Here is a 15993-nt window from a genome sequence, read left to right as displayed (position 1 = left end):
CTCTGAGTCTCACAGCATCACCGGAAAAGAGGTGTTTCCAAGCCTCTTACTCATTAAGAAATGGCAAAGCTTTCTATCTTTGCCTTCTTGCTCGATTATGTTTATGACAGTCTTATTTGAGAAGTATAAGTCTCAAAACACTTAGGGTTATGCTTTAGCTTGGAGTATGACAGGAGCAAGGAACAGGATCTCTCTGGAACTCATCATTTATGCTGTGGTTTACCTTCTGCAGAAAGACCAGAATAAATTAGTCTAATTTGCATCAGGAGAAGATTTAGTTGAGATATTAGGAAAAGCTTTCTATGGTGGATGCAACACATACAGTTATAGACTGTCTTGGGTTAAGTTCAGATGAGCAAGCCAGACAAGAGGTATTCAGCCTGTTGTCTGTCTCTGGCTTGCCCAAAAGGCAGTTCAGGAGGGCACTAGGGTGAGATACTGGTGCAACAGTGATCTGCTCTGGGCCAAAGCCTTCCTCAGCTCACCCTTGCCACACGGGTCCAGGGCTGCACCGTGGGGGCAGAAGGAATGTGCTGCATAGGTGCAGCACCTCCTGTACTGTGACAGATGGGGCATCCGCAGCCTTGCTCACCAAACACCAGGGGAGGTGCAGCAGGATGCCGAACTCCCCGTCCTTGGAGGATGTTAAAAGTCTCACTGAGGGCTGTCCTACATGACCCCTTGAGCACCTTCTGCTTCTGCATTTCAATGATTCCATTACACAGTAAGCCAGGAAAAAATAAAACTCCATAAATACATCACCTATGACCCTGGAAATGGTAGTTTTGCAGAACTGCTTTCCTGTGTTTTTCATTCATGGTGTATTGTGCTGTTCATTACAGTATGTCAGTGTGACAGTAGCATTATTCTCTTATTTACAGTTCTTCCTTTCTCTTCAGCAGTGAAAATGAAAAGGAAATCAATGCTATTAAAGAGAATAATGACAAACTCACCTCCTGCAAGGTCTGTTCTCATTTTTTTTTCCCATAATTCTTCTCATCTCTGAATGTACTTGTATGGAAGTGATGGAAGTATGGAGGAAAATTCTAGGAAAGCACTACCACAAAGGAGAGAAATACCATGGTAGGCCACTGCATTTGCAAAAAGTTGAGAACCATCTGGTGTTCTGCGCCCTACAAAAATCTGCTGTATGGTTAGAAATATCAGGGAAGAGGCTCAAGAAAGATCAAATTAAATGACACTGGAGACATGGGGAGCTAGTGCAATTCTGTACCAGTGAAACAACACTCAAACCTCAGTGGCATCACTGTGTCTTGCAGTCAATCCGTGTATCACACTGTGAAGCCTCAGATCAAAGAGTTGTTAGAAATCCACAGAGGAAGTCCTCCATCAGGCAAGAGGCCATGGTCTCTTGCAACTTCTTAAGTCAGAACAGCACCTAACACTGAACTGTGACAGCAAAACAGTATTTCCTTGCCCTTTCTGCAAAATTCTAAGGTAAAAACATTTTATGAATTTCCAGATTGTGAGCAGAGTGTACAAGGAAAGGTACAGCATTTGGAAACCACTCAGGCTTTCAAAAGTGAAAAAGCTGCAGTGTGACACTATATATACTCTCTGCAAGAGCCTCGTTCCTCTGTGCTGTGTCTCTCAGTGAATGAGATTTACCGTGCAGTTCTTCCTGAGCGTGAATTTTACTGAGGATAACAACAGGGATAGAGGGCAGCTTATATATCCAGCATGATGCCTTTGCTCTAATGAGTGGGGCAGCCATTCAGCATTTTGAGTTGCTGACTCTAAAGGATGAAACAAATCCCATTTGCATACTACTCACAGGGAGGATTTTTCATTAGTGGAATTCACCCTCTTTGTATCGTACAAGTCACTACCTCTGAATCAGCCCCGCTGGGCTGATGGGAAGCAATTTAGATGGGCTCAAAAACACTTTAGGAAGATGAAAATTTTCAGTGGATAATTACCGGGCCAATACTGCATATGTCTGACTGCTTGCTAATTAACACACCTTGACTAGATCTGCCTGCAGTCAGAGTAGAGCCCATTAAGGACTGAGATACCAAATTATGTAGTAAATATCTGGATAACTTTGTGCAAAGACAGGCTGCCTATGTGTGTTATGGCTTGGGGGTGGTTTTATTTCTGGCTGGATGAATAGAGAGCAAAGCCAAGCTAAAACAGAGAAAGGGGAGTTGAACACCTATCATGGGGGAGAAGAACTTTGTTTTTTAGAGGAACAACATCAAGGCAGACAGAGTGATGGGTAGGGGCTGTAATCCGAGGTCAAATATGGGAGAAGAGCCCATAGAGCAAACAGCAGTACCAACACAGGAGCAGAAGGTGATAGGTGTTAACTTGGTTCACAACCACCACAGTAATGAAGCTGTACAGCAGGCTTCTTGCCAGCTGCACACACTTGCAGAGTCAGGACGTCTACGTTCCCAAAAGAAAAGAGCAGCATATAAGGGGCTGTTGTCTGCAAAGTGTGTGTGTGTGTGCCTGAGAGAGAGTGAGAGGGAGAAAAGGCTTTGTTACTCTCATGCTGAGAAGGGAATTCGCTGTTGGCTTCCCCATCTGAAGAACAGAGTCTGCTGTTGTCAGTGCAATAATTTCATTACAGCGTGTTCAGGTACCTGGTGGCGATGCTCCTTATGTGCACCTTGCAGGGAAATTTGTTGAGGTTTTCCTAGTAAGCACTGCGTCCTGTGTCCTCAGCACATTTCGTACATCATGGCTGGTTTCCCCTGGGACAAAATATTTCTGTTTCAGCTGTATTACCCAAGAAATACACCTGCTCCTTTATGCAATCAGCACCATCTCTACAGACGAGTAAATAGCTACACATTTACCTGACACGGCAGATGTTAAACATGCTTGTAAAATAGCAAGTAACGATTGAGAATTAGCTTTGCAAAACCCTCCATAAATGTTATAAATAAATAAAATAGGTAAAAGACACAGCCTTGTGCTGTTTTCTGCATTCGCTTGCATTTGATTTGCTTGTGAATAGCAGTCAGTCCTAGATAATTTGTGCATATGTAGAACTGTTTATGTTTTTACACGCTTTTAACCATTTGTCCTTAACTCCCATAAAGCCCCTCTATGTTGAGCATGTATGTACACGTTAAAGAAATATATTCATAAATATAAGGAGAGATAATCTGCACATGTATTTGACTGTGTGTGTGTATGGTTGTCAAAGGAGGAGGAGAAGGAGCAGATTTACTGATGTTTTTGAAATGTTTCATTGCTATCTTCAAAATGCTGCCTTCTTCATTTTGGTGGAAGATTGTGCTGAGAAGAAAGATGGGAGTCACCAGTGCCTTGGTAGTGCTTCAGCTCTGTGAGAGGGAATGTCTCCTCAGCAGTCACTAGGAGCCTGAGAAAAAGGTATGTCCTCCTAGATATCCTTGCAAACTTCTGCCTTGCATGCAAGTGTGAGATCTCAGCATACTCTCATTACCCCACTACCTCAGACACTTTCCATATGGGCAGAGGAGTGATGTGCTTAAAGACCCTAGCTATAATTTCCCTGGAAACATGCTGTTATATTCTCTTCTCAAATAATAACATTTTCATGTTACAGAGAATGTATATATATGTATTGCCTGTGATTTTATATGTGCAGTATACATGCGCATGTGATATCATAAATGTATGCACCAAGAGCCACATTTGTGTGTATACCTGCAACATTTTCTAAAGTCTGGGCACCTATAATTATAAAATGAAAAACTATAAATATTTTATATTTAAATACTACAAAACCTGATTCTGTTCTACAGTATATAATATCGATATGATGTTCCACAGGACTTTAGAGGTGTCTGTGTTGTGAGGTAAACATGCCTACCTCGCATACGGGATGATTGCATTTCTGTATGTGTGTATGACATAATTCAGTAATGCAAGAATATATATACACATTTACATACACTTTTAGACTAACACCACCAGAAGAGACGTTAAGTGCTTTCAGGATGTGGATGCCAGCTTGGAAGCTCAGGCACCACGTATGCTGTTTATGCAACATAGCTGCTGCAGGAGAGAGAGCTGATGTTTAAAATCTGTGAAAAGGTGCTTCAGCAGCTGTGCTAGCAGCCAGCAAGCGTGGTGTTCCCTTGCTGCTTCCTTTGGCCACAGAATACCATAATTCAATAGTACGTGAATCCTTTGCTGCCTGATGCAGCCAGGCGGCAGGCCCAGAGGTCCTTTCAAAGCTTTACAGTACTTCCTAAGCCACAGGAGATGCTGTGGTGCTCTTCTCCTTTACAAAGAAAAACAAAGCTGCAGCAAGACAAAATTCTGAAAGGAAGAGTAAACTCAGGAAGAAACTCAGCATAGCAGAGAAATGGGAACAAAAACCTGCCTGTTATATTATTACTATATAGTAACAAAAGCAATGTGACGTTTATGGAGACTTCAAGCCTCTCACACTTTCTTCAATGTACGTGCAATCGGCCATCCTGAGATATGATCCTGCTTCATCCCTTCCAGGAAGGAAGAGGATTAATACCCTTACCTCACAGAAACTCCTTTCCACCCCCAGCCTGCTCATTTGCAAGAAGTAGCCTCTGTTAAGGGTGGCTGTGCTGCAGCTGCCCATATCTGCTTGCTGCAACCCCTTCCAGGCTGAAGAGTAGAAGGTTTCCCTTTCCCTCCTGTGCCTGCAGTTCTCCAAGGGAAAATAATAAAACCTTTCTCATCAGTGCCAGCAACCTCAAAGCAAGGTGCCTCTTGGAGAGCTGTGATCATGTGTTCAGGTGGGTTTGTTTGAAATTATTTTGTCCCTGCTTCCCCCTCCCCTGCGATTCCTACTATAGATTAAATTCCCATTACTAACAAAATGAGCTTTCCTGCCAGCTAGGCTGAACCTTCAGTTTGTGCTCTGTTTGCCCAAATAAGAGGTTAAAATGGCTGTCTAGGAGAAAATACTGTATTTTCCCTTGTCTTGTGTGGTAAGTGATTATTCAGGACCCAGTCCAGCAAAGCAGAAGCTCTTGCTACCCTGTTGGGTGGGTAAAAGTGGAATTACACTGCTTGTGTGCTGAAGGTAAAATGTGCTCCTAAGTGATCTGCTGGATAGATGCCTCACTCATGCCAATGGAAAGTGGATGAAAACCACAGCTTTCATTTGGCTGTATTATGTTCTCATTTTGAATGAAAATAAATGATTACTGGATACAAAGCCATGTTGAGTCAGTCATTCTACTCTGTTTTTCAAAATCCCTTCTGTATTTGAACTGTAGTCTATAGTGCTCTAGCTGGTGCATAAAATCTGCAAATAGTATGGTCTTGTGAGTCATATTTGCGTTCAAGCATGATTAACATCTCTCCCCTACCAACAGGTTAAATAAGTGGTACCATCCATTAGCTAAACTTGAGTATGGAATGATCAATAAAACATGAAGTTCTGGGCGTACCGTGTGCTCAGAGCATGTAAGGACACGGCAGAGGAACTGCCTCTGAAAATAGGCTGTGCTCCTATTTTCAGGCCCTGCTTCTTTCATTCTCCTTCTAAGAGCTGTGGTGACTGCTGTATTATACAGGACTGTGAGCCTTTAGGGATTTTATTTTATTATTTTTTGGGGGGGAAAGAGGGGATTTGATTGTAACTTCCTGCAATGCACCGAAATAGTCACATTCTGGTCTCTCCACCCAGGTACCATTATGAATGAGAGGGAGTGCTGCGCTGGTCTGAGGGCAGAGCCATCCATCTACCATCCACCTCCACAGTATGAAGCAGCCCAAAAGGTCTTCTTTCTGCAGTGCTTAGGGGCTCAGCCACAAACAAATAATAAATCAGGCCCAAACTGAAACATATTTTCTAGATTCTCTCATGGTCACCCCAATGCTGGTAGAAAAATCTCTGCTTTCCTGTTTTCTAGGGAGGTTTTTTTGGGTATGATAGTGTTGTAACTCTGTCCTGTAGATAATAGGTTTAGATGTGCAATAAGGCTCGCATTGCTGTAATGTCCTCCAATTATATATTTTACAGGGAGGTTTTTAAAGATGCACCTCAACTCATTTACTCCACTGGAGGATCACAGCCTTGATGTGAAAAGGATTTCCAAATGTTGCTGCTGTGCTCTGTTAGATATTGTCTGAATAGATATTGCCGCCGCCTTCTCTCTGTGGTAGGATTTCTTTGTTCCTTTAGAATTTGGACTGAGTACTGCTTTACTCCCCAAACACTTCTGAAGATCTCTGGTTCCATACTGACTTTGCAGACCATTTCTCAGACTCACAGAGGTGTCAGCATATGCCAAGAATTTGCTCTGTTGTGCCACTGTCTGGGAGATGTCGTGCCACTCTCTGGGAGATATCCTGCCCCTCCACTCTTCTCCTGACCTTACCTTTGCAGCATGGAAGTGTGAAATGGAAATGCCAGGTCCTGCGTGTGCTCCATTAACATGGGCGCTGCCTGCTGTCTTGTGGCAGTGCTGAGAGGTACCTGGTGATAAAATTACTGATTCCTATGGAATGTAGAAGCAAAAATAAGACAAACACGCTTCTCTTCAGCTCTCACCAGAGCACACAAGCTTTAACACTGTTTACTAACTAGTTGATATTTCCAGCTTCTCTGGGCTGGTTGGAGAACTGGTTTTCAGAAACTTGATTGAGTGTTGGTAGCAGGATATCAGGTGCTTACCCCTGCTCCAGATGAGGAAGAGTTCCTTTAGTTTTTAGGCAAGCCTTCCATTTAAATTAAAGGCCCAACAAGCTATTGCTATGTCATTTCTTCAAAAGTCAAGCCCAGTCATGTTTTCAGCTTCTCTTGGAATCCAAACACGTCCCCTATTTTCCAGAGGAAAGGAAAGCAAATTCATCTTTTCTTACGATTAAACAAACGTAAAAAATGAAGATGGCTTTGAAAAAACATTAATTCACCTTTTTCACTTTGTGTTTGGGATATTGCACAGTCCCATCAGTAAACAATTGCTCCCTGATTTCAATTTCTGTTTTATTCATCTGCGTATGTTTTCTGAAGGTTGCACAGAGCTATGTGTACAACAAGATGCTGCCACGATAGAAATATGAAGAATTGGAAAGATTGATGTAATGGTAAGGTACAATATGGTGCCAAAAATAACAGTTCCTTGAATATACGTTTAACAAATGAACCGCTCATTCTCCCCATTGAGGCTATTTGTGCATAAATCACTTAGTTCAGCCTGACTTCTGCATTGATGGGACATAATTGATCTTTAAAAGTTTTATGAAAGAATCACAGACTGTGAAATTAAAGGTGGTTCTGTTGTTTAACTTTGCATTTCTATCAACTGCCAGGAATATCATAACAGCAGAAAAATACCTGTTTTCTCCCCAGGAAGAGCATTTTATAGATGGTATTAAATCTGTAATTATACTAATTTATTACAACAAAATATGTAGTACCATAATATTTTTCACTTCATATCTGGAATTTCTGGAATAAAAGCCAACAACATTGTGATAAATTGATTCACTTTCAGGAGGAATGATGGTGATATTTTATCAACATCCTACCTGAGTTGCAAGTCTCTTCTTTCAGAACAGCATTAGACAGCTCAGGCACCAGAGATCTGGATTTGTGCCTATGAGCTACCTGCCTTGCAGACTTCATATGTTGTTATTTGGGAAACTGGGTCTGGCTAGGCAGGGGTAATCAGGAAAACATTTTGCTTTGTCCTATCCTTTGGGAACAAGTGGGCAAGGGAAGAGGAATGGGCAGAATCACACTGCTTTTCCACTACTTTCTGGCCAATGTGGGTATGATAATTTGGCACAAATAGGCTCCAGCAGTAAACCCCTTTCCTCTGGGAGCTAGGAAGGATAAACCGTCTTGTGAACCACAGCACCCATCCTACAGTATTCATGCTAGTACAACAGCACCTTGCTATTGACTGTGTCCTTGTGGCAAAATGAAGCCATTAGTCACTGCTGTACTAAAGATCATGATTTAGGTGCTGACAATAGCCTGCTGCTACCTGCACAGTTCTAATGAATGCACTGGTTTCCTCACCTCCTTTTGCATCTTAAAGTAATTGCCCATCAACTTAATCTTCTTTGTTTTCAAGGCATTTTGTAGGAGGGACTGTAATGAGTAGCCCCTGTGCATCCACCCCTTTATTGCTCCAGCTGTTTATTTTTGAACGTGTTTCAAATACTTCTTTGGCACATTTCTCCAAGATGGTTAATGCTTAGAAACTGGAAAAACAGGCAGAGAGCTATAAGCCAGGCTAGCAATGGCATTAGCCATGTGTTAGTACTTTAATGTGTATCAGGGCTGAACAGAAGCAGAGAGGGAGATGGGAATTATTCCCAAGGCCCAAGTACTTTCATGGACATGAAAAATAAATTGCTTAACCTTTTAGAAGAGCCTTATGTGCTGCAGTGCCTGTCCTCAAACCCCAGCTGCAGATGAAGAAGCTTTTGCTGCAGTTTGAGCCTGCTGGGTTCTATTGGGTTTACATGGCCAAGTTTTGGAGGTTTTGGTAGCAGGGGGCTGCAGGGGTGGCCTCTGTGAGCAGAGCCCAGCAGCTGCCCCATGTCAGATCAGAGCCAGCTCCAGCAGGCTCCAAAAGGGACCTGCTGCTGGCCAGAGCCGATCCAGGGAGCGACACTGGGTGGGCCTCTGGGACAGCAGACTGAAGAAAAGGAAAAAAAAAAAAAAAAGCTGCAGCGCAACAACAGCAGGTGAATGAGGAGTGAGAACCAGCCCTGCGGCTCCCAAGGTCAGTGCAGCAGGAGGGCAGGAGGTGCTCCAGGCAGGCAGCAGCAGTTCCCCTGCGGCCTGTGGAGAGGCCCCTGGTGGAGCAGGCTGTCCCCCTGCAGCCCATGGGTCCCACACGGAGCAGATCTCCACGCTGCAGCCCGTGGAGGAGCCCCCGGTGGAGCAGGTGGATGTGGCCTGGAGGAGGCTGCGGCCCATGGAGAGCCCCCGCAGGAGCAGGGGGTCTGGGGGGAGCTGCCCCTATGCTGGAGCAGTTTGCTCCTGGGGGATGGACCCCGTGGTACGGAGCCGTGTGGGAGCAGTGCTTGAAGAGCTGCTGCCTGTGGGCAGCCCCCGCAGGCTCAGATCGGGAAGGACGGCATCCCGTGGGAGGGACCCCACGGGGAGCAGGGGCAGAGCGGGACTGTGAGGGAGCAGTGGGGGCAAAGCGTTAGGGACTGACCGCAGCCCCCATTCCCTGTTTCTCTGTGCTGCCTGAGGGGAGGAGGTAGAAGAGGGTGGATGGAGTGGAAGGTATTTTTGGTTTGTTTTTAGTTCTCATTACTCTAGCTTGCTAACAATAGGTGATAAATTACATTAATCTCCCAGTACTGAGTCTGTTTTGCCCGTGGTGATAATTGTTGAGTGATCTCCCTGTCCTTATCTCAACCCTTGAGCCCTTTCCCTCATATTTTCTCCCTCTTTTCCTTTGAGGAGGGGGAGTGAGAAAGCGGTTGTGGTGGAACTCAGCTGCGTAGCAGGGTAAAACCACCACATGGGCTTGCAGTGGCTGTGCAATTAGGTCCTTGGAATTCAAATTAATCCTTATCTTCTTTTATGATACTCCCGAAATCCTTCTGGGTCTTTCTCATGGCTGAAGTCCTGGTGATCTGCTGCTCCATCCTTAGCCCTCAGTGTGGGGATTGGAAAGCAGCATTGCAGATTCAAAAGGAGGATTTGCTGTGAAACTGCAAGGGAACATTGTGGGGCTCTACGAGCTGCAAGTGGATCTTGGAGGCACTGCATGCAATTGTGATGAATTATTGACACAGAATAGGAAAAACTACACTCAATGCATCAAATAGAATGGAAGGAAAATAGCTGTCTCCTTCCCTCACCCTTTCTCTCATATTCCTGTCACAAGCTAATGTGGAGAACCCACGGCAGGGAAGATTATGGAAGGACTATTTAACCTAGTCTAGGGCTTGTGTTTGCAGACGTTGCAGTGGATGATGCCGTGCCATCCATTCTAACACAGATAGCACCATCTATGATTAAACTTCTGTGCTGTCAGATTGCAATTCCCTGCTTTGCACGGTAATTGTCTTCTGATGTCTCTAGGTGAGTGCAGTGCCCAGGCCTGTATCTGTGGGGCTGGGGACACTTACTATGCCATTCTCTGCTATAAGAAAGTAATTCTAATGTGGTAGGATTCCTGCGAAGGCTTGTTCTGTGCAACGTTATAGCCAGGAATATGAGGTGCATGCCCCCCACCTTGCTCTGCCAATGGATCCATCTTGGCTGAAAAAAAGTCAGAGGGTTTTGCGTAGATCTCCAGAGAAGGTCACAACAGCCCTCATCTCAAAATTCATACAGCAAGTACAGAATAGACGTCAGCAAGAGAGTTCAAAGAAACACGAAGTGTCGTCACTCTATTGGGACTGGTGACTCAGCTATGCGGAAAAAAAAGCTGATGACTATGTATATAAAAGGGATGACTTATACTGAAGACAGGAACATGGGCTTGTAGATGCACTGGCAGATTAATGGCTGTAATTAACATAAATCTGTGGGAATCAGTTGAGTAATGACAGTATGTGTCAGGCAAGTGCAGAAGATCATTCTTAAGCCATTGACAGGGATCCAGGCTGCCTGTAAAGAGGTGCCCGAGAGCTAGGAAAAGGGATCAAATCAAATATAACTTTCATGACTCCCTATAAAGTGGACAGTTATGTGCAAAACATTTGTCTGAAAATCTTTCCTCTACTGATTAAATCCTGTGTCTGTATAAACGGTGGACTAGCTGTTGGAAATAATTCACAACAATGCATTTCAGCCTTCCCTCCAATAACCAGCATAAAAATAAGTGCCCTGTTAGTTTTAAGATCTAAAAGATCAGGTCATGAAAGGCCAAAACACGTGTCATTGCTCAGGCCGCGCACCTTGCTCTTACACCCGTGATGCTTGCAGGTAGCTTCCCAGTAAGAGTGGAGTTTGACACTTTGTTGTTGTGGTTTCAGAGCAATTTCTCAACAGGGACAGGTGGTGTTTAAGGAAGCTAATGAGAAGATTGACTTGGCAGAGGATGGCAGAGTCAGAAGACGTATCACAGCTGTCCTGTCGCAGAGGGACGGAGAATGGGACAGACATTTTCAATTACTGCCTGCTATTGCGGCTGTAGGTAAACCTCCCCAGCAGTAGTCATGCACAGCCTTCATCTGTTCTGGTGGGTGCTTTAGCATGGAGGAGGCTGAGCTTTATCTTGTAAATGCATCTTCCCGCCGTTGCTGGCATTGGTACATGTTGTTGTTTGCTGTGGTTGAGCCTCAGTTAATATACGACAGACTTTGATAGAGTGCCTCAACTGTTGGTGTTTTTCTTCTTGATAATACATACTGCATTTTGCACTACTCTATACAAATGAAGGCTGCTTGGCGATAGTAAGAGCCATTCGGAAGAGAAACATGTCATACACAGAAAATTAATATTGTTTGTGGATTTGATAATGTTGGCTCTAATATCTGCATAAAAAGTTTCCTTTAGATTTCAGAATCACAGTCACAACAAATGGCTTTTAAATTCAGCCTCCGGTAAATTTTCCACCTCATGGACTTTGCCAAAACTTCCAAAAGGAGTTAGAAAAAGCAGAAATTATGAGTTGCCAGAGGAGGCTCAGTGATTCCCAAAGGAGCTGGTGCCTCTTTGAATGCAATGTCTTTTCAGCCTCTGTTTTCCAGGCTCTGCTTTCTGCTCTCTAATTTGGTAATTTCCTCCACACAATTCTGTTTTTGCTTCACTGAGCCTGCACCATGGGAATGAACTGGCTTTGTTTTCTATATGGGCAGGCTAAAGTTCCCTTGGCAGAAGCAGCTGTGAGGCACTGGCATCACTGCAGCCCTCAGTCGCAGCATCCCTGTGAAGTGTGTGCTGCTGTTCTCACTTTACGGATGGGGAAATGAAAGCAGAGGAGTGCAGGGATTTGCCTAAGGCCACATAATGAATCAATTGCTGTGTCGGATTAGTTACAGCTCAGGATTTCCTGCTCGCTCCACCAGACTTTTCAGTGCCACGAGGAGGCACAGCATCGTTTTTGCCCTACTGATTTAGAGAACACGCAGGTGGCCTTGTGCACACTTGAGACCAAAAATATTCCTGCTGCCAACTGTTCTAAGAGACTTTGCTCTCCTAACACAAGGTGGCAGCTGTGGAGAAAGATGGTTTACACTTGCATGGCTCTTGACACCGTGAACTATATGTCATTGCACAGGTGTTTTAATATGGTAATCATATTTTTCAGATCGTATGGGTTGACAGAAATGCGCTAGGTTCTCATGGATTTCTGATTTTTTTTCCCCACGTTTTATTCAAACACAAGAAGTATACATATGTGTCTTGACACAACCCAAAACTTAAGATTGATTTAGAGCTGCTCATCATACAACATGCAATTTAGTTAATCATATCATCGAACTACTAAAGAGCACTGACACAGTGCAGGGAATCATCCTACACATGCTTCCTCCTGGGCATGTGTCTCCTGCCTGACCTTGGTAGGCTGACAAAGAGTCAGTAAGAAACAGTGCAGCCAGCAGCACGTGTTTGAAGCACCATGTTCCCAAGCTCCTCTGTCCCCACCAGGAGAGCTCTGTGTGCTCTAGCAGCTGGCCAGGGTTGCAGGAAAGGATATAGAGAGAGGCGCATGAACATGGGAGCACTGCTGTGCTTAGACAAAAGCTACAGAAAATGTGAAGTGTACGTGTTTTGACAAGAAAACTGATAGCTAGAGTGGGGTTGCCTAGGATGCATACTGGAACACGTACCTAAATAGAGCGGTCATGCTGTAAGGAATAAGGAAGCAGCAAGGAGAAGGCATGGAGGCAACAGAGACTATCTGAAAGGAAGAGACACGTGGCAAGAAAAGGAAGGAAAAGCTTTGCTCCTGCAAGGTGCTGAGCACCCTTCATGCCCAGTGGGTCCAGGGGGAGAAAGAAAAATCCTGCAGCAATGTCTGTCAGTTTTGAAGTCAAGTTCAGGCCAAGTTTGAAGTGCTTTTGGAATTTCCTTCTTACACTTACTTACTGCCATTTCAGTGCAAGCAAACAGATGTGAGCAAAAGCAATGTATTTTTTTTTTTCGTCTGCTCTTTGCAATGCTAAATTGTTATGTATTTCTGACCACGTGTTCTGACAAAGCTCATCCAGGAATGTACACCAAAAAAAGGTTACTTCTGCTGTTGTCACTTTTATTGTTTCAGTGAATAATATGAGAGAAAATTTTCCATCCTTGTAACTCTGTTTCTAGCCAGCCCACGTAGTAATGTCAGCTCTATGTTTTGCTCCCAAGGGTGACGTTATTAAAATATTCAACAGTTCTAAGCAGGATCCTCTCCCAGTCAGGATGCTCTGATAAAATGCCTGCCTTTAAAAGTGCTCATCTTCAGGCCCGTACAAATGTTTCTTCTTGTTTGTACACATTAAAAACACAGCTACCCAGACTGCAGGACGATTTTGATACGGACTGCCAAAGATGCAAAACGCCCAGCTGTGCCCATGGGGAGTGAAGCCAGCTTCCCTTCCCTTCAGGCTCCTTCTCCCCTCCGTTTCGGTCAGAGCGACGTGAGCAGGGCAGGTGGGCAGTGGCACTGCCACATGCAGAAATTTCATTGACGTTGTTCCCAGCTGGAATGGCGTGTGCTCCTCCTCGGTGGCTGCCCGGGAACGGGAATTGCCTTGCTACCTGGGCGTGTTTTTCACAGCAGTCAGATAAATCAGAGCTCTGCATGAAGAGTGGCACTCCATCACACCTGTACGGACTCGTGACACTATCGGGATGGCTTCTGTTTGTCAAGCAGTCAGTGCATTGCACGGAGGCAAAGATATGTCATTTCTGGCAGATGCAATCTTGCTCTGCAGCCCTGTTCTGTGCAGAAACAAAAATGTCTTCATTTCCAGGTGTGTTACAAAACATCTGAAAAAAAGCACGAACTGACAATACAGATGAAAACTTCACATGCACAGTGTTTAAAAACTTAAACTCCACAGATGGTTTCCTTTCGCAGGGCTGGATGTGATAATTTGCTGCATAAAAATCTAAGTTATTTACTCAAAGAGGAATTGAAGGACTGTTTCTTCTAGTCTCCCTTGATGTGCACAGGCTTCTGATTTTGCATAGCTAGATGGCAACATGTTGTTGGATGCTATTACTGCAAGTTGTTTATCAGAGACACTTTCATGGGACAGGTTCCCAGTTTGTAATCTGGAGACCTGACTTCTTCAGCAGATCTTCTACCCTAAAATATATGAGATCAGCTGACACGGCTCTCTCTGAGTAAAATGTTTTCTCTTGCATAAACTTGCAGCACATCATATATAAGTGTAAGTCATATATATATATGAATAAATGTGTACACAGCTGTGAAATGCAGTTGTTGGAAATAGTCTAATAATTATACTGCTGTGTTAAAAATCATGCATTACTTAGAGCTTTATTGTAAAAGCGTCATGATGACTTCAATATTAAGTTAACTTGATATCTTTTCCATTATATTTTATTGTATTACATATGAGAAGTGTTTACTAAATGAGGCTAGTGGGTTGTGTGCCATTTCAGTTTACACAAGAAGCATTATTTTAGCACAATGCCTGCTTCACATAGTGATATTTGTTCTTAGGTAGGAAGCTGAGCAAGGTGCAGGTCTCCAGGGATCCCATCATATGTTTTTAAGCATTTTTTATTAAAATTTCACTACAATTCCTTTTTTAAATATTTTTGTAAAGGTCTGAAATCAGATATTTGGTCACAGGCTACCTCCTAGCCCCACAGTGACCTTAGCTCTCTAAAACATGATGTTGCAAATCACTCCCATTGCCAAGTCCCAGCATGAAATTCATATTGAGGGTTGAATGCAGGCAATCCCCTGGCTATGCATGGAGCCACTGACATATTTAGATTAAGCTCTTTTCTCTTCTTCAGGGATGTCGGATGGTCCTTCACTTCCAACAAATGCTGTTTTGCCAGGGTAGCTCACTGCTGGGTTTCTGTTTCAGGATGACAAAGCAGAGAGGATGGAAATGCACCTGCACAAATGAGCTTGTCTTGGGGAAGCTCTTTCTCCCATGGGAGCATCACACACCTCCCCGTTGTTATTACCGTTATTAGCAGCACCAGCTCCACAGAAATCTGAGGTATCCACCAATGCACTCAGTGCTGAATTTTTAGAGGCGTTAATACTTTTTTTGTCAGAAGCTCTTCTATCAATGTAATTGAAATAACAAAATAAAAGAAAAAATGAATAATTTTCAATGGTGAAATGAAGAATAGATCTTAAAAGGGCATAGACAATCAGGGTGAGTGAACATCACTTGCATGCTGTTTTAATGCCATATCCACCTGAAGGGACACACAGACAAGTACCTATACTCTCTCTCTTTTTTTTTTAATATTTCATATATGTTGTTGCTGTGTTGTTACTGTGTGCAACTGCAATAGCTTCGTCCTTCGCCAGGAATTACAAACTTGATTTCTAGCTACTCTGTGGAAGAGAAGTAAATTTCTTTTTTCTTCTGAGAAGCCAAAGTCTGAAATGAGCAATATGTGAGAAGGAAGTAATGCCCACTAAAGTGAGTTTCAGTTTTACGGCAGGACTATTGTTGATATTTGGAAGAGAAAGTTAGGGATTAGGACGCAGGAAATCTCTGGCATCTCAAGGTAGTGTTTAGGGAGTATCCAGTGGCTTGATATTCCAAAAGACTGAGTTTGGAGCGCAGGAATTGAGGATGTCTCCTGGAGTGTGGATCTGGAGCAAGCCAGAAAATTACAGTCATCTGTGGTCTAATTTTTATTTCTAGATTTCATATGGTTAATGCAGAAGACTGTTTCCTATTTTGCTCACAATTTCTGTGTTAGGTTGATTGCTGTGAGCACATAGAGACCTGTAAGCATAACTGTTTCCTATCAACAGTCTGCCATTTGCCAGCATGTGTGGTCTTCTGTGGAAAGAATTGCTTGGAAGTGTTTTTATAGGAACTTTTGTCTTACTCAGTACTAAAGTAATTATGATTATTGCTGGAAACTTCCTAACAATCAATTTATTTAAAAGTAAT

The sequence above is a fragment of the Anser brachyrhynchus genome, assembly GCF_964034855.1.
Source record: "Anser brachyrhynchus genome assembly, chromosome: 3".
Lineage (NCBI taxonomy): Eukaryota > Metazoa > Chordata > Aves > Anseriformes > Anatidae > Anser > Anser brachyrhynchus.
The sequence above is the reverse complement of the archived record's forward strand: the minus strand, read 5'-3'. Positions refer to the sequence as shown.